A 25,473-nucleotide genomic window follows, 5' to 3' on the forward strand; every position below is an offset into this window, starting at 1 on the left:
CATCACACCCAAAGTGTGTGTTATGCGCCAAGGCGCAAGCCCAGGAGACCGTCTCCGTTGTCTTGGATGCTTGGAGCAGGAAGGGGAGAGGCAGGAACTTGAGAATTGGAGTTGCTAGTGCTGTCCTGTCTCTTGAACCGTGTCGTGGTTGCGGTCACATGACCAGAAGCCCCTGGCCTGCGCTTGCTTTTCCTCAAGCCATACCAGTAGCATTGTTCAACAGCGAGCGTGTGAATCGGTCATGAAACGATGCAACCCAAGGCTGGAGGCTTAGCAGAGGACCGGGGTTCAGTTCCCAGCACCACGCGGGGGTTCACAACCACCCACAATCCCAGTGTCAGGTAGTCCTATGCACAGTCTCTGCTGACTTCTGCTGACTCCCTTTGTTCATGGTGTACACACATAAACTCAGTTATACACACACACACACACACACACACACACACACGTCTTTAAAACAATGCAACCCTGTTTTTAATCCTTTAGCTTGGGAATTCTACTCCATAATGTAGAGATGAAATAACTAAAGATGTATAAAAAGGTAAAAATATTTATCTATGAAAATGTTGAAGACAGTATTGTCTGCAACGGTGGAATGGGAATTGTTTTGGAAACAAAAGTAGTTTAGAGGCTGCAGACAGGGAACAGGAGCCTGGAGGTAAGGCTTGCACACCTGCCCTGGCCCTAGCACCCACTAGATCAGCACAGCACAGCTAGCTGTTCCACTTACTGTCTATGCAAGATGAGCATGCTCATAATTTCTTAGAAGGAGGATTATTGGTTGAAGGGCCTGATAACAAGCTGATTTATAGACATTATGCATCATTATATTTTGTCTTCTGTTTGGATTCCTCAGAAAGTGAACTTGGCATTTTAGATTTAATTCAAGTATTTGTGGAAACAGCAGGCAAATGGTTTGACAGTGTCTGTGAACTGGATTTTATATTCCACATAGACAACATTCAGAATTTCTTGCAGAAATGGTGATGGGGGAAGAGGTACTGGAGATGAACATGAAGGAGATTGTGACACAGATTGATGGACAAAATCAACTGGAGAAATCAGAGGTCTCTGGGCTACCCAGCCACCAATTCCCCGTCATCCAGGCAGAGTCCAACATGGGCTTCCTCTTGTGGCATGGGCCTCAAATTAAATCAGTCTTTGGTTGGCCACTCCCACAAGTTCTGCGCCACCATTGTCCCAGCACGCCTTGCACATCTTGCAGGCAGGACAGATTGTAGGTAGAAGGTTGTGTGACTGGGTGGGTCCCAGTCCCACCACTGGAAGCTTTGCCAGAAATCATATTTTTAACTTGTCTCCTCTAATGACTTTTGGCTAGGGTGAAGCTGTGAAGACAGTGGCCTCTAGTGGACAAGGAAAGGTGTTTTACTTATTTTTGACAGTGGATGACTCTAAGGAGACAGAATCTTCTAGAGTTCTCAGGGCAAGTAACAAGTGAACTCACAGAGACTGACTGAGTGCACAAGACATGCACAGGTTCAAACCAGACAAGGATTTCTGCACAGAGAAGGGCAAGTGGACACAAAGTCCTGCCCCTAAGCAAGAAGCTGTCAAAGGGGAAACCAGTTTTCACCCCTGGAGTGCTGCTGTGTACATCAGCCACACTCCAGGCTCCATGCCCAGGAGGAGCTGGCCAACTCAAAATAAACTCCATCGTTTTCTTGTGGAAAAAAAAAGTGGTTTAATTAATTATACTACTGCACATATAAAAATGCGAAAGTAAATGTTTTGACTTGAAAAGCTGCAAACAATTAAGTAAAAATACTAAGTTATCAAATCACATTTATCTTAGGATTCTAACTATATTAAATAAATCACCAGACTCTATCTGACAGAATTCTCTCCTTCAGAGCAGTACTTAAGAGAGTTTCACTTTCGCTTTTATTGTCCTAATTCACAATGTTTCTGGAGTAGCAACACAGTGAGGCATGTTTAATGACTCATGTCTGTGACTGGCCTGATCTGGGGACAAGAAGTTAGGGTGTTCTTGGCTTGCCTCCTCTGAGATTAGGGACCTGGGTAGTTAGTGGGATTATTTTTGCCTTTTGGCTAACCTAATCCTCTAATCAAGGACTCTTCCACAGAGGAAACTTTTTAAAAAAAAAAGAAATTCCCCATTTTTTTTTCCAGAACAGATCCCCACAGGAAGTCTTCGCTAGGTGGATGTTTGGAGGCAGAGGGTGAGATTCTTTTGTATTTTGATTTCTACTTTATGCAGATGAGTATTTTCACTCTATATGTTTGTGCGCCACATGTGTGGCAGGTGCCTGTGGAGGGAGACTAGAAGCAGGCATCGGATCCCTTGTGGAATTCCAGACAGCTGTGACATGCCATGTAGGTGTTGAGGCTCAGATCTGGGTCCTTTGTGAGAGTGCCCCATGATCTTCTCCAGTGAGGCGTCTCTCCAGCCCTAACCACTGACTATTTCTGAAAGGGATTCTGAATTTGGGTGCCACTAGTGGGTAAAATCTGATCGTTGCCGCTCAAGTGAAGTTTGTTCTTTGTTCCCCGAGGCGTTCCCAAACAGAGCTGAGTGAGTGGTACTTCTTCCTTGAGCTGGGGCCAGAGAGTACTCTGTTGCAGAGCATAAGCTGCTTCTGTGATCACCAAATAAAGATCATAAGCTGTTGCCATCTGGCCAGCAACCTAAACACTTGTATATAGAGATGTGGATGTCAGAAAGCTTTGGAAAATCTTTTAAAAATAACATTCTGGGGGCTGTAGAGTTGAGTGAAGGCCATAAAATTTCAGTTAGGAGAAACATTCAGGAGTGACTATTGCACTTTTTGATAGTTGCTAATAGTGTGTGTGTGTTGTGTTGCTCATGATATGTGTGCATGTAAAAATGCACCAACATGTTCATGTGCACATGTATGGAGGTGAGACATCAACATGGAGTGTCCTCAATCACTCACCACCTTACTTTTTGAGGCAGGGTCTCTCAGTGGATCTGGAGCTCGCAGGCCAGTGAGTGCCAGGACCTACCTGTGTCCCTGGGATAACAGAGGTAAGCCACTGTGCTCAGCACATGTGTAAAACATGTGTTTGTTCTGGGGACTTGAACTTAGGTCTTTGTGTTGGTTTGTCTATGGAACCATCTCTTCCCCCTGAAAATTGCCAGTAGTTTTAGATTTCCATATTACAAAAGGTGACAGGTATGTGAGGCTTTGCATTTTCTGTGCAGTATACTTATCTCAAAACATCACATGTGGGTGAGGAACGCATGCAACTGTATTTGTCAATTAAAAATGAAAACGATACCTCTTCTTAAGTGTCTATCTTCTTTGAAGTAGCTTGATTGTCTTACAATCTTACTAAGTTTGTAGTTACTGACTGCCTGAGCACCTGTCTAGTGCTGGCATGGTCAGATGGCAATGGGTATCTCATTTTCCATTTTCTATAGGTCTCTCTCCTCTTCAGCCGTCTTGTGAGTGTGAGTGGCTGGTCCCACTGTTGAGGCAGGGAGGGCTGTAGAGCAGTAATGGGCTTGCTTTGTCTGAGAGCTATAGAATCCCTTGCCCTGTCCCACACCTCTCTGTTGGTTCTTCACCATTCAGTGCTGATTCTCGCATCTTTCTGGCCTTTCCCATAGCAGTGTGTGCGGGTGTGCTGAAGTCACACACAGTCACCTCTAGTGTTGGTGTCTTCATATGATCGTGAACACTGATGATCTGTCCTTTGAGATCAGGGTAACATTCGCTAACCTCTGGGTGCTCTGCCAAGAACCTAGCACATAGCTGATTATCACTGAGTGCTTATCACTTGGTTCCCAATGTGTGTCAGTGACAATCCTTAGTCTTACTTTGGGAGATTATAACCAACCTTTTTTCTGGGGTAAACACCCCCCCAAATAAAATAATATACACATTGAAAAGTCTTTTTAAACAATTTCTTCTAAAAAGCTCTCAGAGTAGCCTCAAACACTTTAAACTCTATCAATTATCTGTTCTCTCTTTTTTAAAAAATGTAAGAATTCAAAGATTTTTCTACTTGTTTCCTCTCATTTCTAGTACATTTGGAGCTACAGCCTTTTTCTATTAACACCATACACATTTTGACCTAATTAAAGTCTTCTATAAGCTTTGCCTTTTAGCGGTACCACAAGAAAGTAGCATAGACATAATGATAAATTTAAGCCCCTTCTTTATTTTGGGATGTTCAGCTAGGATTATTTCCAACTTCCTCTCTTGTTATTTAATGCCTTCATGTTATATATACGATGTAGGCATGTGTGTGCACATGTGCACTCTCGGGCTGTATGTACGGTGTAGGCACACATGTGCACACTCTCAGGCATGCACAAGGAAGCCAGCAGAGGATGTTGTCATCCCCTCTGTCACTTCTCACCTTGCTCCCTTGAGACTGGGTTTCTCACTGAAGAACCTGTATTCTGAGGTGTTGGCTAGGCATTCTGGCCAGCAGACTCCTCACAGTCTCCCGTCTTTTCCTTCAGTGCTAGGGTACCAGGCACACAAAACCAAGCTTCAATTTTATGGAGGAGAAACTTGAACTCAGGTCCCCCTGTTTGTTCTGCAAGCCCTCTTACCCACTGAACCATCTACTTAGCCTGAGACTCTTTTGGACACACAGATTTTTATGCGCTTTGGGTTCCCTCCCTTAGGATAGACTCTAAAAGTATAGGTGTTGAATAAAAGGTCTGTATACTTCATTTGCAATTCCTGATATTTGCTATCAATGCTCTCAATAACATTCGTAGCACATATACTCCTGTAAGAGAATTTTAGAATTTTACACGAGGAAACCTGTCTACCACGTGCAAATGCTCATCTGCATTGTTACATCCAGTGCTTATGAAGGTCTCCTCGGTGAGTACAGAAATGTGATCTCTTTGGGAGTGTGTGTGTGTGTGTGTGTGTGTGTGTGTGTGTGTGTGTGTGTGTGTGTGTGTGTGTTGTGGTGTTGACAGAATCTAATTTCAAATTTAGCCTTTCCATTTCTTTTGCTTAATACTTCACCCGTCTACTTTAGATTGTCTAACCAAAATGAGCCTCTTTCTTGATCCACATTTCAATGACAATCATTGGCCCCAAATGATTCATTCATTTCAATCTCTGAATCAAGAAAACTTACATCAACAACCATGCATTCCAGGAGGGGGAAAAAAAGGCTCTAAAAGAAACTGTACCTTCAGCATGCCGGCAGGGGGCGCTGTGGGCCCTTACTCCAGAAACAATCAGGCGCTGTCACGTTTTGAGATGGTTTGGTCCTCTCAGGGCAGGGGATGTCTGCTAAAGGAATATTAAACTAGTAGCCCGTGTACAGAGCCCTTTTCCAAAGAGACTCATTGGGTTTCTCTCTGCATGATTTAGCCACACAAGTGAACAATTGTGTTTTAAAATGAATGTGGAGCCATGATTTAAAAAGACACTGAAATGTTAACATCATTCTCACCACCATGGAAATAGGGCCGAATCCACATTTTCCTTCTAGAATTTAATAGAGTTGAGAGTCAGCAAAGGTCATGAACAGGCTCTGCACATTTGTACACTTTGTCCTGTGGGCACTGTTGATGTATGGTCACATTAGCTGAGGCAGGAGGCTAGCTTATGTTCTCAGAAGATGCTCCTCCCTGCTCAGACCTTGGATCTTCTGGCCCGGACTGTGACCATAGCTTCCTTAACAAAGCTGTCTCCCCGTGCCACTTCAATTGTCCGATCTCCCTGCTCACCCCAGCCCTGAGCTGCCTACTGCATCCAGAATGGATGAACAGAACTACAGCCCATATCATCCTGCCTCAAAACGTGTCAGTGGACCTGCGCGGAAGAACAAAGGCCTTGGTTCTGTTTTCGTACCACGTTGGCCTCAAAGTCAAGCCTCTCCTCCTGTGCTCCTCTCCTGGTGCCACGCTGTGCCTCCTGCCACCTATGCCACCCTCATCTGCTGCTGACCTGATGACCGAATGGACTCTCCAAAATCTGTGTGCTGGAAAGGTTGCCCGGAGCAAGGGCATTAGGAGGTAGGGCCTGGAGGAGGGGGCAGGGCTTACTTTACACAGTCCCTGCCCTAGTGCATAGATTGGTAGATAGTGTTATACAAAATGGCCATGGGAGCAAATCCATTCCTCCCCAGCTGGCTATGTGATGTGGCACACCGTTCCTTTTTGTCTGGAGTTTGCAGCAGAAGATGCCATGTGGAACCGGAGTGGGAGTCTCCTGACACCAACAACTTACACTTCTCAGCCTGCCGAACTGGTGGGATAAACATCAGCTCTTTATAAATAGCTCCATCCTCCTTGGCCACAGCAACACGGAAAGGACAAGATGGCCTCCCTGCAACGTGCCCTGCTCTTGAGGCTCTCGGAAGCTCTCTGTTACACCGGTTCTTCACTCTGCCTGGTGGACTCTCCATCATTTTCTCCAAGCTAGCATATTCTTTTCCCCCCATCCTCGCAGCTAGCATGTTCTTACTCATTCTTCAAAACCCACTTAACAAGTCACTTCTTGTTCACACCCTTCCCAAATCCCCACATTTGATCTATCAGAATCCTTCATGGAAGCAGAGCCCATAAGGAACCACAGACGCCAGCCACAAGGCTGAATGACTTCCAGCCTAAAGGCTTGAAAATCTGGAGAAGGGTCATGCTGAAAACATAAGATGGAGACCACAAGGGCCCAGCTAAGTTTAGACAGCATGGCACCGAGGTGGATAACTGTGCTGAGTCAGTGACATCATGACTGACAGTGGAAAACCTGAGTCAGCTGATATCTACTGTCTGGGGGAACCCCAAAGCATACAGTGATGTGATCTGTTATACCATTTTAAAATTTTTGCATAATGTCCTGCTTGTGTGCTTCTGTACCAACGTGGCCTCGAGGTTGGAGGCCTTTTCCCAAGTCTGCCTCTGCCAGCCTGTCTGCGGCCGTGTGCCTGTATGAGTGCTCTGTGTGAGTATGCTCGCGCGGCTACCTAGCACCATTCAACTGGAGTGAATAAAGCGTCCTATCTGCCCACAGGGCATCCTGCGACCCTCCTCCTTTCCAGGCAAGGAGTGTGGACTCACAGAGAACACTGGTGTGAGGCATTGAGTCCAAAACCTTGGAAATTGTTTCTTTTAAAAATCAATTAACACGTATTAATTGTACATGTTAATGAGATTCGGTGTTACATTTCCACGCATGTAAATAGTATGCAGTGATCAAATTCACCCTCTCATTTCCTGCCTTTCTCCTCTCCTCTACCCTTCTTTGACCTTCTAAAACGAAAGAGAGCAGGACCGTCCACCCTTCCTGTGCCGGGCTGGCTCATTTCATTTAGAGCACTATACTCTCCCGGCCATTGTGTTGAAGATTACATTTCATTCTTCTTAGCTCCACATTTTCCCCACTCCTATGTTGGTAGGCACCAAGGCCGACTCTCTATCTCAGCTATTACAAAGCCTGGTGACAACCGTGAGTGAGTAGCTGTCTCGCTGGTATGTGATTTCATTTCCTGTAAGTATTTATCTATGAGTGGGGCAGCTGCAGCATTATCGTAGATCTTTTGATAGTGTTCTGAAGAACTTCTATACTGTTCTCTGTAGCAGCCATACTAATTTATATCCCTGTTAATGGCTATAAAATTCCCTTTTCTAAACATTCTTCTTAGAATTTATAGTTTTTTTGGTTTTTTTTGTTTTTTGTTTTTTGGTTGTTTTTTTTTTTTTTTTTTGTCATTGCCATTCTAACTTGGGTGAGATGGCTAGCCCTACGAAATGGCTAATACTCCTAAACATTTTCCATTGAGGGTTTTTGTTTTTGTTTTTGTTTTTTTGTTTTTTTGTTTTTTTGTTTTTGTTTTTGTTTTTTGTTTTTTTTTTTGAGATACATCTATTCCTGTCTTTGTTTGTTTGCTTTTGTTTTTGTAGACAGATTTCCTCTTGGTAGCCTTGGCTGTCCTGGACTCACTTTGTAGACCAGGTTGGCCTCGAGCTCACAGCGGTCCATCTGCCTCTGCCTCCCAGAGTGCTGAGGTTAACGGCATGCACTACCACGTCTGGCTCACGTTTTCATTTTTAAATTAGATTACTGAGCCCTTGTCTTGCTAAGTCATGTGAATTCTCAATACTCTGCCAGGTGAAGAAGAGCTGCCAGAGCCCTCCTCAGGCTGTCGGCTGTCTCTTTAGGCCATTGACCGCTACCCTTGCAGCCTATGAGTTTCGTGGATTTGTCAGGTTTTGCTTTGTTTTTCCTTCTTGTCCTTTTGAGGTCCTCCATAGAAACCCCTGTAAACATCATACCCATGTTTTCTTTTAGTAGTTTCAGAATTTCCTGTCCAACATTTGGGTTTTGGTCCTTCTTGACTAGGCGCTATACGGAGTAAAGCAGGAATCAGGTGCCCGTGCTCTTCATGTGTACCCGGTTTTCTCAGCACTGATCACTGAAGGCGCTGTTTTCTTCTATGCATGTCTTTGTGCCTTTGCCGGGAACCACCTGTGGGTGTGGGGTTTTGCATTCTCTATTGTCTTCCACCTGCTTGTATGTGTGTGTGTGTGTGTGTGTGTGTGTGTGTGTGTGTTTATGCCTATACCCCGCTGCTTCAATGGCTGCAGCATTGTAGTATATTCTGACGCGAGGCAATGAGGCTTTCTCCTTTGTTCTTGTGGCTCACAGTTGCTTCCGCTACTCCAGGGTTTTGCTGTCCTCAGATTTTAGAGTTAGTTTCTCCAGTTCTGTGAGAAACGACATTGACCCTGTGCGAGGGCTTCGTTGAATCTGTGACCTTTTTTTCTGTTAAATGGACGTTGTAACAAGATTAATTCTTCCAAGCCCTTAATTTAGAAGGGCTTTCTTTTTGGTTTGTGTTTTCTCGGATATTTTAAAGCTTACTTCCTAGAGGGCTTTTCTTTCATGGTTAAGTTCACTCTTAAGTGCTTTACCTGCTTATCTAGTAGCTGTGGCAATGAGATTGTTCCATGGTATCTTTCTTTTTTTAAATATTTATTTATTTATTTACTTTTGTTCATGTATATGAGCATTTTGCCTGAGTGAGTGTGTGTGTACTATGTGCGTGCAGGGGCCTTTGGGCATCAGAAAAGGACAATAAATCCCATGGAGCTGGAGTTATCAGCAGTTTTGAGCTACCCTGTGGGTGCTGGGAACTGAACCCAGGTCCTCTGCAAGAGCAGCCAGTGCTCTTAAGCACTGAGCATCTTCTCCAGCCCATGTGGTACTACTCTTTATGACTCCTTCCTCATGGTTGCGATGTCTGTCTTCTCTAGTGCAGGGCACCCAGAGGGCTTAGGTCACACTTCACTCTACTGAGCCAAGCCAAGTTTGCAAGGCAGTTGGTTGAGCTCCCAAGATGCTAATATAACTCTTGGAGCAGCCTAGCTTCAAACAGTAGCTCCCTCTCAAAATGATATCCTGGGTTGTCTGGGAGGGGCTGTGAGCTCCTTCAGGAACCCTCTGCAAAGCCTCATGTACACTGTCAGACTCATTGATGCTGGATATATACTGGCCTGAAGCATCACCTTCACCCAGGTATCAGGCTGCACGCCACTCATATTTGCTAGAAGAAAGCTGAAAGACTGAGCTAGTGATCAGGCTTGTCATATCACAGAGAAGGAACTGGAAGATAACTGGACAGGAGGGGAAATGGGAACAAGGTTGGCCCTCCTTCTACAGCTTGTGTTTCTGCCTCCAGTCATGGAAAGTAGTATCAGGGCAAGACAACTAATTGCTAACTCTGTGTAAACTAAATATTTCTAAGATAGCAATGGGAGCCGGGCATGGTGGCCGGTGCCTGAAACTCCAGCACTTGGGAGGCAGACGCCGCCAGATCTCTGTGAGTTTGAGGCCAGCCTGGTCTACAAAGTGAGTCGAGGACAGCCAAGACTACACAGAGAAATCCTGTCTTGAAAAACAAAACACACACACACACACACACACACACACACACACACACACACACACACACACCAAACAAAAAAGAAGAAAGAAAGGAATGAAAAAAGAAGGAACGAAAAGGTAGCAAAGGGTTCTGAGTGGCCGTGCTGCCTTGAAGTGTAGAAAAGAAACATTATTCATGCAGAAATCCACGGAGTTCGACAACTTCACAATGTACATTGTTTTTCTTTAATATTACACTCTGCTTTCCTGGTCCTATAATCACCTATGGACCCATGGCCACCAACCCCTCTAAGCACAGTGGGGCCCATGCACAAACATTGGGTCCCATGCACCTTCATTCCACGTGGAACGTAGCTGCATTTTCCTGCTGATAAACATGGCTCTTGTGCTGCCATGAACCATCTGTCTCCCAAATGGCATTTTTAGTGTATCAAGCACGTCTCTAATAATCACGTGCCCTAAACACATTAGTGAGAAATGACGTAAAAAATAATTAAGCATGACTACCCACTGCATTAGAAGCTGATGACATCCGTGTTTCATAAATTGGAGACACAGGTGAAAACGATTGTTCTCACAACTCCTGCCACACAGGGTCTCCTGTGTCGCCCTGGTCACAACATTCAAAAACTGGGTCGTCAAAAGGAAAAAGAAGGAAGTAAAGGCTTTAAAGAAGAACTAGAGAGAGAGATACTTATAAAACTGGTAGAGATGGGATAGGAAAGATGGCTCCACAGTTAACAGTTCTAGCTGCTCCTGTAAAGGGCCTGGGTTCAGTTCCGAGCCCCCACATTGAACTTCTTATAACCACCTGTAACTCTAGCTCCAGGGAATCTGAAGCCCCTGGCTTCTGTGGGCACTTGAATGTACTTGGTACACGTAAACCCATACAGACAAAATACATACATATTAATAAAATACTTTTTTTAAATAATAGAGACAAGTCAACAAGGAGGTGATGGCACGCAGAGGACTGTTAGGGGTTGGAGAAAGTCCACATTCATCACACAAGGGCAAACATCCATGGGATCTCTCTGTGCTCTGCAGGATTGCTGAATAGGTTGTCATATTAGCCATAAGAAAGACCAGCAAGACTCTAAGACAATGAACTACAGAAATAAAAGTTCAGTAAATTAGTTTAATACTTAATGGAATAGTAAGAAATGTGGTCTCCGTGAATCAGAAACAGGCATGCACACAGGGTTAACTACAGTAAGAAGGTAACAGTCTGTGTCGGAGAGGAAGACAGATAACACCGGTGACCTATGCGAATGCTAAGTCTACGCAGGAATCGCTGAAGATTAGACATTTCCAACAACTCAATATAATGCTATAAAAATGTGTTTTAAAATATTTAATAACTAACTAGAGGCTAGAGACAAGCTTCAGCAGGTAACAGCTCTTACTGCTTCTGCAGAGGACCTAGGCTCAGTTCCCAGCACCCACATGGTGGCTCAGAACCCTTTGTAATCCCAGGCCTAAGGGATCCAGCACCCTCTTCTGGCCTCTGCAGGCACTGCACACATATGACACACAGACATAAGTGTAGGCAAACACTTACACATGTAAAATAAAATAAATAATTCTAAAGAAATGATTAGAGTAATGCAGCAAGAATTCAAAATTGGAGTAGTAATAAGTAGAAGGAAAAAGCAATCTAGGTAACTTTTTTAAAAAAGGAAAAGACACAGAATCTCTGTTATTAAATCGAAAGTCAAGATTTAACAGGAGAAAGTTCTGCAGAAATATATGTTAATAAGAAGGGATTTTTAATGGCAAATAAAGAGGCAGGAAAAATTATATTCTCTAATGGGATCAAAGAAATTCACTTATACATAGATAAGAACCATGAAATAAATCACCTTAATTGTAAAATAAATCTGCACATGCTGTTTTATGTGATTCACAAATGACCCTCCCCAAACACAAAACTCCACATATCTGAATAACTACACAGCTTCCTTGTGGCACTGAATTGCAGGGAGTAAGAAAGAGTCAGAGAGAAACTGCTAAATGAAAACTCATATGTAAAAATAACAAGAGAATGCTCTCGGGCACATGCGTGTTAGATGCTATACGTGTGCTTATGTTTAAAAAAAAAAACACTCAGAGAAATAGCTTCCATCAGCAAAATGGCCCATAATGGAGAATTGAGATGATGCAGAAAAAGCACACAAATTTCTTCTGCCATTCACAATGTCCTGGGGAAATAATTTTATATGGATTGATTTATTACACTAAGGTATTGAAGCCATGGTGCCTTAGCCAAATATTATAAACAAATTAACAGTCATCATCTCAAAAAGAGGCACACACTATTTAGTTCTTCACCCATTACAGTAATGTTAGGAAGGATTATAAGGAATTGAGAAAATGCCTATGATAAAATCAAAGTGATGAAAACAATATGAGTTTGCATACAACAGTTATTATGTAAAAACACATGGAAACATGGTCTTGAGAAAAATCCAGCACGAACTCTGGGAACCTCTCCATGGGGCTTAGGACTGAGCTCTTTGCCTTTGTGCAATTCCAGAACTTTCTAGATAAACCTTCAGGAGGTGGGTGGGAAAGGTCCAGTGAAATAAAGTTGTGGAGCTGGAAAGGACTTTTAGAAAGTTCTAATGTTGTGACTTATAATCATGAGGCCATTTCTTGGATGCCTGGAGTGGTATTTGGTGCTTCCAACATCGGCAACTTGCATTTATTTCATAGTAACCTGGTGCTCGTGGCAATGACAACTCCTCACTTAATTTCCTCATGGTCAAGCACAGCAGCCTAGAAATGGGATCTCACATCTCCCAAGAACAGGCATAAAACAACCTTTGTATTAATAGTCTTAATTTGCACAATTGGAGAATTTCTGTGGGGTTAGTGGTCAAGACACCTCTTTTATGGCAGGCTAGGCCACCTCTGTGCCCATGAGGACATGAGGAAAACATTTGCAGAAGCACTCATAGTGCTGAGTGCTGAGAGCCTGGCAGAATCAGCCTTCAAATGTGATTCAAAAACATAAAAACTGGATGATTTCAGGCAAGTCAATTAACCTTTCTGAGTCTCTTTATTCTCCTAGAAGTGTGCTGTAAGGATTTAATTAGATGACACATACGGAGTGCCTGGCACATTGCCTGGCACATCAAATCCATTGTAACTATTGATTCTCTGTCCCCTATTTTGATGGCTTCAATATCTGAGCTGCGATCCCTCCCACACCCTGACCTTGTCATCCTCCCTGTGTGGCCTCACTCCTAGACATAATGGAGCAGTATTTGTTTGCCCTCAAACCTTCCCAAGTACCCTTCTCCTTTCCATGTGTTCTCACTGAGCATGAGGGCTTCAGACCCCCCGCCCCCAACCCCTTGAAGCATTCTAAGGAGATTTCTGCTCCCTCTGATGAGCCCCAATCTCTTTGCCTTTTACCATGGCACTAGAGCCTCTGTGGAGACCTCAGCAAGGCTTCCCAAGGCAGCAGGCAGCTTCTGGAATGGAAATAATGCCCACCATCAGCTTGGCACGAGCATGTACCCCTTTGCTTTCCTTGCCTCTTGGGTTGAGTTGTGTCATATGCTTGCTGATGAAAGAGAAGTGTGAGCTGCCTTCTCTTTTCGGTTCGGCGGACAGATCTCAGGCAAAAGACTCCTCTTCTACCCAACTCTATCCTCATCCTCTCAGGGATAAGTCAGGATGATTGCAATCCCAACTTTGGCCACTATGGTCTATCTTTGGAAACATCTGATTGTCTCTACGGTTCTCACATGATTACAATTCACCCTTCATGTCTCAGTTACAATCCTATTCTGCCATGAAGCATTGTCTCATTGCCCAGCCTGGCCCATTCCCCACCTCCCTCACCAGGTGCATCCTCACACAACTGTCTACAAATGAGGAAGACCTGACTCATGCAACTATTTTCATTAGCTCATTAGTTGTAATATTTCAATGAAGTTTTGTTTTTTTTTGTTTGTTTGTTTTTTTGAGACAAGGTTTTTCTGTGTAGCCCTTGCTGTCCTAGAATTCACTCTATAGACTGGGCTGGCCTTGAAATCACAGAAATCTACCTTCCTGTGCCCCTCAAGAAGTAATTCTTTTCTAAATAAGAGTTTTCTTATTTTTGTTAAGCATGCACACTGATAATGCACTCTCAGGAAGTGCTATGAGAATTGCATGGTGCAATCCAGAAACATGACTTAGAAGTGTTCTTGTCATGTAATAAAGTGCTTACAAAACATGCTCTAAGTTACTTAAAATTATTGCATGTTTCTTTTTAAAAGATATATCTTAGTTTATGTTTTCCCAGCACATATGCCTGTAGACTGTGTGCATGCCAAATGCCTGCTGAGGTCAGAAGAGGGTTCAGACCTTGTGAAACTGGAGTTACAGACAGTTGTGAGTTCCTGGGGGTGCTGGGAACCAAACCCAAGTCCTCCATGAGAGCAACAAGCATTGCTGGGCCATCTCTCCAGTCCCCACTGTATGCTGAAAGGCAAGATGGAGAGTTTACTACTCATGCAGCCATCGACACCCCAACATCAATCAAAGCCAGTCTTTTTCCTTGAGGTGCTGACAGCCCTCCAAGGAGCACAGAAACGCAGACAGGTTTGCCATGATGTGACCTGTGTGATGGGCTGAGGGCCTTTCATCTAAGAACTGGTCAGGGTTGTAACAGCTGGGATGGAGCGCTCTCCTTTGCCTGAAGTATCTCTCATGCTCATTGATCTGGGCTGCTCACTGAAGCCTCTGGTCCTAGAGAAAATGTTGGTGTGGAGAGACTTGGGCAGTGTCCGGATTTCAATGCCACAGCAGCTTTCTCTCGTGCTGGAAGGGAAGTAGAACAGCTTTTCAGCACAGGCCGGGAAAGCTTCTAGGATCCTTGCCAAGAGTTTAATTGATCCAAACTAATTACCAGAGGATGATAGTGAGGTCCAACTCAGAATGGCAGAAGTTGAAGGTCACTGGATGCGTCTGCAATACTTTTCCCCCTGCAGGTCTGTCTACACCACCCCAAACAAGGAGGGAGATGTCATTGGAAGATATTTAGAGGATTCAGTTTCACAGATGTCCTTTTCAATGTAAGATTAATCATAATACCTCTGAATCATCACACAGACTTTTGAAGGCTTCTGAATATAGAAACAGTGTCCAATTATCTCACGAGATTACAAGAGCCTGTGAGTGACAATCTTAGTGAGGGCTGAGTCCCTTGTAAGTCAGCTGGCCTTTCTCTGATGCCAGCAGACCCAGTGGTGGTAGGACAACATATGGCCTTCAGGGACTAGGGAGAGCGTGGGCAGCTCATCATAGCTCTTCCCCACAACTGAAACTCAAAGCCAGCTTCCTATATCACCCCTTTGCCTTTGAACAGCATGGTTTGGTGTTGGTGTTGGTGTTGGTGTTGGTGGTGGTGGTGGTGGTGGTGGTGGTGGTGGTGGTGGTGATAGGTTTTTCCCCTCATTGGCTGCCTACATGGCAAATCCCAATGATCCTACCAAGGCATTGCTTATATGTCTGTAGTCATATTTTCCTCCTATGTAATAGGTCACCTTCTAGGGCCTCTATTTCCCAGACTTTGTAAGGTTTTTCTTCTGTTTTGGTGTATGGATGTCACTGTGTTTTATTAATCATATATATTGTCTATATTGTCAAGGGCAGGCAGCATCTTCTCTATGCCCATACTCAACACAGAGTTCTTTTATATCCTGGCCACCTGGCTTTGCTTTTCTCTAGTTATTTCACTGCTACATTTTCCTCTTATTTCTGCTCTTAGGTTGTCAACATTTATTTTTAACTGTGTGCTTTACCACTATATATTATTTTGTTGCACAAAGGTAACAGCTGTCAATAATCTTATCAACATTTACAATTGTGATAAGGTTTGAGACTACTTTATCTTTGAAAATAGTATTTATTTAATGTATAATTCATAATATGTAGTTATCATGTTTATATAATTTATTAATTGTAAAAGTATATATTAGTCCTCTCCACTTACAGTGGGATTGTCTTTCAGTGAGGCCATGAGGAGGAATATATGACAAGCTAAAAAGTCATTAATATATCTAATCTACAGATCATCAGTGTTTATCAACATAACATAGAGAGTATCCACTCTTCTTCTACTGGTCCTGTAGTTGACCATGATCTGTGGTTCACTCCTGAAACCTAATAAAGGGAGGAGTTGTCATACATATATTGTCAGCCCAGGGAAAAAAAATGAGAGCTCAAAATCCCAAGTATAAATTCTACTGAGTGTACACTGCTTTCATAGTATCATAAAGTTAAAAAACCTTAGGCTGAAGCATTGTAAGCTAAGTACCATCTGCTACTTAATTTTAGAGTAGTTGTGTTTAGCAAGCAGCTTGGAAGATTGCTAAATACATGCAGGATGACTCCCTCAGATCACTGACCTGGACCTTTCTCTACGCTTTGCACACTAACGGTATGTTTCACAGGAGAGTTTACATTCTAGTTGGAGACTTCAAGTTGTCCAGACATACTCAAAATCAAAGAATGTGGCCATCAGATCTGCCACTCTACCCCTATAGAAAACGCGTGCGCGTGCGCGCGCACATGTGCGTGTGTGTGTGTGTGTGTGTGTGTGTGTTTTAAGTCTATAAACAAGACCATCTTTAACCATTTGTTGCAAGTTAGGCTCAGAATTTGTAAATGAGGTGTAAGTATTAGAAGCAACAAAAAGACAGATTCTGTTTTCTAATGCATTATGCTAATAAGTTTTTTATTGAAGGAATTACTGAAAGATGTGCATTAATTCCTGCCATTTTGTTGATTTTTTTTCCTGATGTCTTTTTACATCTCTTATGACTAACTGTCCTGGAACTGTTAGTTTATCCCATGTGCCCTCCTGGGTATATTTATTTTTCTGTTCAAATTGAAGTATCCTTCATGGAACTGGCTTAGTTTTCATAAATTCTTTTAATCTATTTTTAATCATGGGAAACTCTTATTTCTCTTTTAATTTTAATGGGTAATTTTGTTGGGTATTATATTATGAGTTGATAGTTGTGGTCTTTCAGAACTTGGGGTTTATCTTTTAGATTCTTCTGGACTTCTGATAAGCCTGCCTCAATAAGTGACTTTACCTTTCATGAAGCTTTCAGTACCATTCCTTTATTATATGTTTTTAATGTCTTACGTATAATATATCATGGGAGTTTCTGTTCTGGTCCTGTCTATTTGGTGATCTACAAAGCCTCTTGTATCTGCATAGTGTGGAAAATTTCCTCTGTGACTTTATTCAAACTATTCTTTATGTCTTTGCTATGATTCTTTTCTTCCTTCTTATTCTATGTCCATACTTTAAAGGCTTGTATTTTTCTTCTCATAATGTCCCAAAGCTTGCCAATGTTTTGTTTATTAAATTTCACTGAATGATCCAATTCTTCTATTTTGTCTTCCAGCCTTGACTCTGTTTTTCGTTTGATCCGTTCTGATGGTGATGCTTTCCACTGAAATTTTTTTGTGGCTTGCTGAATTTTCCATCCTAGCATCACATCAGTTTGGCTTCTCTTCAACAACTACATCTCTTTATTGAATTAAGTTTTCATATATTGGATTGACTTCCTCATTTCTTTCTGTTCTTTGTTGCTTATACACAGTTATACTTATGATTTTGGATTATTTGGAAGATATCCCAGGTCATTCTTATTGTGGTTCATTGTTGTAGGATTAGTGACTTTGGGGAGGACACACCACCTTGTTTCTATTCTTGTTTTTAACCTTTGCTTCTATACCAGGACAAGTAGTCTTTCTTTTTGCTCACATTACCTTCCTTCTTTCAGTATAGCATGTTGAGTGCTCAGGAGAGAATTACGTTTTCTTTTGTGGAACCTGTACTGAAGGCCACAGGTAATAACACTTGTCTTCTGAGAATCTGCTTTTGCCTGTCTAAACAGTCATCTTCCCAGGGTCAGCTGGGTCTCCTGGTCTACTCAACATATCTTGAGTAAGCTCTGGTCAAACCAGAAGATCTTGGGAATCTCAGGGTGTGTTCAGGAGGCCTGTGGGAGGTATGTGACTCTGTGTGGTCCTCTGGTGACCAGCATGTGGTCTTTGATATGAGCTGTGATAAATGTATACTTGGTTTCTTGTTAACCTCAGATGTTAGAGGCTGGGATACATTAGTAAAACAAATGACAGAATGGAATTGTTTCACGTTTTGGTTAACCTCTTTGATGCTTAGCCCAATGCATGGCAGTTGGCTTCTTCTGCTATTTTTATATTCATCCCATTCTAACCTTACTTGTCACAGAGTTTGTGGGAAACTTCACTGTGTACTTGCAAGATGATAAAAATGGAAAATCCAAACAACATCTTAGTGTGTTATAAAAATGGTGTGACTGATAGGCCCTGAAAGAGGCCGGTGGATTTCACTGTGAAGCCATAGTCCTCACCAGTTGTCCTGAGGCAGGAGAACTTGGTCCTTAGGTCAAATGATGCTAGCTGTGATGTGCAGTAGTTCTGAGCTATGTCTAGGCTTGTGGGTATCACATGGAGAGACTGGACTGTGTCATATATGAAGAGTGTTTTGTTTTTTGTTTTTTGTTTTTTTCTCCTTAGAAGACAATTATTAGTCGGAGTCACATCATAGGCTTTGTCTTTTGGGTTGCAGCTTGGAGGTCATCTGCAGTTCAAACAGAATTCATACATGGGATCTTGGCCCTCTTTGGTTCTCTCCCGTCTATGGCCCCCTCACCGTTCTCCAGAAGATGTGTTTTTACTAACCTCAGTCTGTTGTTTTTTTTTTTTTTTTCAGCTTCGAGAGACTTTTGGGTTTCTAGTAGAATTCTAGCTATTCTAGAAAGCGCAGCTTTCAGTGTTGGATCTGAACAGCAACAGAAAGAGCAAAACAACCCTTGTAAGATCAGGGAAACCCTCCCACCAGGCCCTTCCTTTGGTTTGGGTATCATCTGCAATCCAGAGTCGGCCTTGTCATGCCACTCTCCCATCTCAGGTCCCTTGGGCTCATAGTTTCTGATGCTGAGCTTAGGATGCTGATGCTGAGCCATGTGTATGGCTGGGGTGGTTAGGGCTGACCAACTGTGACACAGGGAGGGGGAGGCACAGGAATGGACTCTTGGGTGCAGACATACATAAGCTTCCCCTTCCTTCCCGCTCACTTCTTGTCACCTTCTGCCAAGGAGTGGGAAAACACTTATGTAGAGCCCATGACCTTGTAGGACCCACCACAGTGACTTAAGAAGTTGGTACATGGGCATAATTTTTTAATTTCCTGTCTTTTTATTTTCCCAAGAAGAAGCAAACCCAGGCTAACACCTAGAACCATCTCGATTGACATGTTTCTGTCTGGTGCTTCTTCTTTATCAACATCTGGTCACACCTGTCTGCATAGTCTCAGCTCCAGAATAATGCTGAGCCAGTTGTGGGACCTGAAACTTGTTTGCTTCTCCTGCCCTGCTTTCATGCCTCTTGTAGTCCCATGTATGTTGGTCCAGCCTTTGATCTTTGGTTTCTTAGGCAGAACAAGCCTAAGGAAAAGACATTCAACAACATAAAATCCTAGGTACTGGGTAGTGCATTATTCTATATGTTATCTTTAATTTGCTTGATGTTGGGTGGTAGCTTCTGCTGTCCTTCTCTGGTCATTGAGAGTAGATAGTTGGTGAGGGATTATAGGTCACATGCCCTTGCCTGTGGGGATCAGGGAGTTCTTCCCTGGAACCAGCAGATGACCTGGTTTCTGCTCCAGAAGACTTTGTTCTACACCTTAAGCTCCTGACTGGGTCAGCAGAGGTAGGCTTCTGCCTGATTCTGTTCATGCTACTGAGAGCATTCAGACCAGGTATGTTGGGGGCCGCTGTTTAATTTTCTGTCCTGACCCCTCAGGGAAGTCCAGCCACTCCCAAGCATGTGGGAGACCCTGCTGGGCCGTGGGCACTAGCCAGGCCAGGTTTTAACTGCCCAACTGTGCAGCCACGGACTGCTGTGGTGGGTAGATAGGTTCCTGCCTGGATCTGTTCAGATAGCAGGACCGTAGTAGTTCTATCCCACTGAGTTGTGGCTGCAGTTCAGACCCTGTCCAGACCCCTCAGGGTTGTCCAGGGTCTCCCAAGAGCATGGGTGTCCTTGCTGGACCATGGGGACTATCTGGGCGAGGCTTTATCTGCCAAATTGTCCAGGCTTGGACCACTGTGGCCCACAGTCAGGTTACTCCCCGGACCAGTTTAGATAGCAGAGCAGTCTAGATTGCACATCTTTGGTGGTTCAATCCCACTGAATTGTGGCAACAATTTCAGACCCCCCTTCCAGACCTCTCAGGGCAGTCCAGCTTCTCCCACAAGCATGGGAGTCCCTGCCAGGCCGTAGGGACTGTCTGAACCAGGTTCTATCAGCCCAATTTTGCAGGCTCCATCTGCTGAGGTTGGCTGCCTGGCTCCAGCCAGACCCACCCAGACCGCACACGTGCTGTGGCTGGACACCATGGGCTTCCCCACAGCCTCCGGAGCTCTCTGTAGACTGTTGCAGGGTGGGTGGGGGTGTCCAAGGACAGATTCACCGGTTTCCCTGAGACTTCCTCAGGCTAGGAGCTCCGGTGTTCCACTGTCCCACACACTGTGCCTGGGCTATAGAGGCTGGCTGCAGTCCACAGGTGGGTTCTGTTTCAAAGTCTGGAGAGTGGGTTCAGGACCTCCATGGGCTGTTGGTTGACCGAGGATCAGACCCGCCTGTGGGCTGCACTGTGCAGGAACCCACTCACCTAGTTGTCTCTGTTTTTTCAGTCTGTGGCTCCCAGTCCGGTCCCTGGTCTCCGTATAGTAGATCAGATACAGTGTGTGATAGACGCTGCTTTCTTTGAACTCCACTCCTACCACTTTCATCTCCCCCCCCCCTTTTTTTTTAGTGGATGATCCCAGATCCACCTCCCTGCTTTATCTCCTTTCTCCTGACCAATAATGGTTCCATCAAGAGAAAGAAGTGATGCACTCAAGCTGGCCAACAGAAGCGCAATTTGGTGAAGGGGAATTTTTACAAAAGAGTAGCCAGGATTTAAATGAAAAGAGAGGGGTATAGTCCTCTGCCTGGAAGCAGAAGTGTCATCACCAGAACCTGGACTGAGAGCTCTGTGGAGACACTGTTTGGTAGGAACTGTGGTCAGTACTCAGAGATCATGGGCAACTTGTATTGACTTAGCAGAGAGGGGACAAAACATGAACTGTCATCCTGAGGTCTGGCCTCCTGCAGGGGAATGCCACTGTGCTTGACTCAACTGAGGCTGGCACAGAACGGAGCATACTGAAACAAAGCTCAGAGTCCAGGACACAGGGCTGGGACACAGGGAGGGTGGAGATGGCTCTCAAGCAGAAGAGTAGAGGTGACCCAGGCCACCACCAACTGGTCACCCAGGCCACCACCATCTGGCCATCCTTCTGGCTAGGAGAAAGAAAGGGAGTATTTTTATTCCAGGCAAAGTCTATACGCACACAGGATTTCCTCTTCAGTCTTACTTAACCTGCGACATGATCTTGAGCAAACTGTTTAATCTGTATGCATCTCAGCATCTTTCCTTTGCAAACTGGAGATAATCACAGATACTGCACAGGATTTTAGGAGACTGTTAGGACAAGCATAAAGCCCATGGTGTGTAGATTAGCACACAAGAGGCCTGTGAAAATGACAAATATCCTTACTGGGGCCCATCCCTCTCCTGTGTCCTTAATTGTATCTATCTCCTCTTGCTTTTGCAGTTTTATTCTCTTGGAGGAATGGCTTCCTTTTCTCAGCAAACATGTCTGGACAGCCTTTTTACTAATTCGGCTTCAGTTCAGTTGATGAAAACAAGTGTGGCTATTGGCATTTGATACTGCTTTTCTCTCTTCCTAGGGCACAAGACCCTGGGGGTAGCACATTTTGGGGTGTGTAAGCAGCGATTTACTTTAGTCCTCTGGTTGAGTCAGATGGCAGGGGCCCAGTTGTGTGTGATGTGTGTGAGCCATGTAGCACCCAAATTGGGCAGCTACTCAAGCCATACCTGTTGGCATTAAGTCATCTGTGAGAAAGGGATGGGGACAACTCTGGAAAATACTGCCTGGCTCTGAGGGCGATCGACTGCAGCATGAAGCTGTGTGGTTCACTGACCTCTTGCCATGGTGTGTTAGTTAACTTTTTGCTCCTATGATAAAGCACCATGTAGGAGTAACTTACAGAAGACAGTGTGTTTGGGCTTATGGTCCCAGAGAGAGAATCCATAATGGCAGGAGAGGCATGGCAGCAGGCAGATAGAGGGGGGAGCTGAGAGATCACATCTTTAAACAGAACATAGAGCATAGTGAACTGCAAGTGAGGTGAGGAAATGAACCATTAAAGCCTCATTTCCACCCCATGGCTCTGCCTCCTAAAGGTTCCCTAACCTCCAAACACTACCATCAAACAAGGACTGATGCCCATGCCTATGTGGGACGTTCCTCTCACTCAAACCAAGATACTTGGTATTCTGAGTGAGCAATGCCCAGAGCATGGACCCGAAAGATGCTCTTCCCTGATAATGTGCTGAGACCACGGCCCTTTGGTAGCCTTCTCCCTTCCATCCGAATCGGCAGCAGGTGTGTAACACATGCTTGGTACACACATGTCCTTGGATTCATTTCTTGGGGCTGTCATAGCAAAATGTCATGGACTGGATGGCTTAAAGGAAACCGTTGCTTCATAGCTGCAGAGCTAGAACTCAGAAGTCCAGATGTCAGGATGGCTTGTTCTTCTTATGTACTGAAGTCAGGGTCTGTCCTGAGTCAGTCTCCTTGCCTTGTAGATAGCTCCCTTCCCTCACGGCTCTTATCAGAGTCTTCACTCTCACCCTCTCTAAGCCCAATTGTCTTACGCAATCTCTAGCCATCCTGGCTTAGAGACCTTCCTAGTGGCCTCCTTTAAATTGATTGCTTCTGGAAACCTTCTCCCCCCACCTCTGTAAAAGATCACGTATTTCTGTGCTAGGGGTTAGGAATTTGACATTTATATTTGGGGACGACAAAACAAAGCCTCTTATACTTTCAAATACCCAATCAGTGTCAGGTATGGGTTCCATCTTGTGGCGGGAATCTCAAGTCAAATCACATATTGGTTTGCTACCCCACAAGCTTTGTGACAGCATTGTACTAGCATATCCTGCAAGCAGAACACCACTGTAGGTCAGAGGGTTTGTGCCTTGGTTGGTGTTTTATGTTTCTCCTTTGGTAGCATGCATAGTACCTTCTTGTACCAAAGATGCTAGTAGCACGTAGGGGTGGAGGCCTTCTGTAGTCACCATCTTGACCTCTCCACGTTCAGTGAGTTGTACAGATGTCTTCAGCAATGGAGCCTAGCAGTCAGTTTATGGAGAACAGCCTACATAGTCTTGGCAGCATCCTGAGTTTTTTGAGGACTTTTTTCCCCCAACAATTAAATTAGATATAAACCTAATTTAGCCCTAGAACCTTCATGTGGTGACAAGAGATAACCTGTTGGGGACTCTCTCCCCCCATTATTATGTGTATATATATATATATATTTCTACTTATTAAGTCTCTCCTCAAAAAGCCCTCAATTTTAGCTCCCTATATTCCAACTCTTGATAACCCTCTCCCCCTCCTCACATGATAATCCTGCTTCAGTTTCCCAATCCGTCATAACTATCTACTCCATCTCCCTTTCCTAAGGAGATCTATCTATCATCACCCCACCCCAACCCTGTGCCCTCACTCTATACCTAACCTCTGTGGTGAGATGGATTGTAGCCTGGTTATCATTGACTTAACAGTGAACATCCACATATAAGCCAGTAATTCCACGTTTCTCTTTCTGGATCTGGGTTATATCCTTAAGGATGCCTTTTTTTTTTTTTTTTTTTTTTTTTTTCTAATTCCATCCATTTACCTGCTAATGTCATGATTTCTAATATGCCATTGTGTAAATGCACCACATTTCCTTTACCCATTCATCTGCTGAGGGACAACTAAGTTGTTTCTATGTTCTGGCTATGAATAGGACAGCAGTAGTATGGGTGGACTGTGGTAGGATGAAACTTCCTTTGGGTATATGCCCAAGAGTAGCTGGGTATTGAGGTATATGGATTCCCATTTTCCATCTTCTGAGGAGCCATCACATGGATTTACATAGTGACTGTTCAAATATGCACTCCCAAGAGCGATGGTTGAGTGTTCCCTTTGCTCCACATTCTCACCAGCATTAGCTGTCACTTGTGTTATTGATCTTAGCCATTCTGACAAGTGTAAGATGGAATCTCAAAGTAGCTTTGATTTGCATTTCCCTGATGACTAAAAATATTGAACATTTCTAAGTCACATTCAGCCATTTAAGTTTCCTCTTTTCTCTGTTTGTATCTGTATCCTGTGTTTTAATTGGGTTATTTGTTTTCTTTATATCAGTTTTTTGAGTTTTTGATATCAGATGTGTAGTTGGTAAAAATCTTTTCCTGTTCTTTAGTTCTGCCACTTTGTCAGAATGATGGTGTCCTTTGCTGTGCAGAGGCTCCTAAGTTTCATTAGGTCCCATTTATTAATGTGCTAGCAGGTTCTGTGCAGAAAGTCTTCTCCTGTATTAATGAGTTCAAGGCTATTCCCCACTTTCTGTTCTATCCGGTTCAGTGTATCTGGTTTTATGTTGAGATCTTTGATGCATCTGGACTTGCGTTTGTACAGAGTGAGAAGTGTGGGTCTATTTAGACTTTCTACATGCAGCCATCTAGTTACCAGCACCATTTGTTGAAGATGAGGTCTCCCCCCCCCCCATTGTGTGCTTCTGGCTTCCTTATTTAAAAAATCAGGTATCAATAGACATAACTATATATGTCTGGGTCTTTAGTTTGAGTCAATTGATCAACATGTCTGTTTTTGTGCCAATCCCATGCTGTTTTTATTACTATAGCTAGTACAACTTGAAATCAGTAATAGTAGCACCTCCTGCTGCTCTTTTATCGTTCAGGATTCTTTTAGCTATCCTGCATTTTTTGGTGTTTTCCTATGAAACTGAATTTTTTTTTTCAAGATCTGTGAAGAATTGTATTGGAATTTTGATTGGAGTTGTGTTGAATCTGTAGATTGCTTTTGGGAGGATGGCCATTTTTTTTTTTTTTTACTATGTTAATCCTACTGATTCATGAGCATGGAAAAATCTTTCCATCTTCTGATATCTTCTTCAGTGATTTGAAGTTTTTCTCATGCAAGTTTTTCATTTGTTTGGTTAGAGAAACACCAAGATATTTTATATTATTTGAGGTTCTTGTGAAGTATTGTTTCTCTGGTCTCTTTCTCAGTCCCTTTGTCATTTGCATATAGGAGGGCTATGGGGCTTTGTGAGTTAATTTTGTATTTAGCTACTTTGCTGAAAGTGTTTATCAGCAGTAGAAGTTCCCTGATGGATTTTTTTAGGGTCAGTTCTGTATACTATCATATCTTCTGCAAATAATGATACTGACTTCTTCCTTTCCAATTTGTATTCCCTCAATCTTCGTCAGCTGTCTTCCTGCTCTAGCTAAGATTCCAACTACTATATTGAATAGATATAGAAATAAATAGTGACCAATTTTGTTCCTGATTTTAGTGGAATTGCTTTGTGTTTCTCTCCATTTAAGTTGATG

This window comes from Acomys russatus, chromosome 3 (assembly GCF_903995435.1).
Source record: "Acomys russatus chromosome 3, mAcoRus1.1, whole genome shotgun sequence".
NCBI lineage: Eukaryota > Metazoa > Chordata > Mammalia > Rodentia > Muridae > Acomys > Acomys russatus.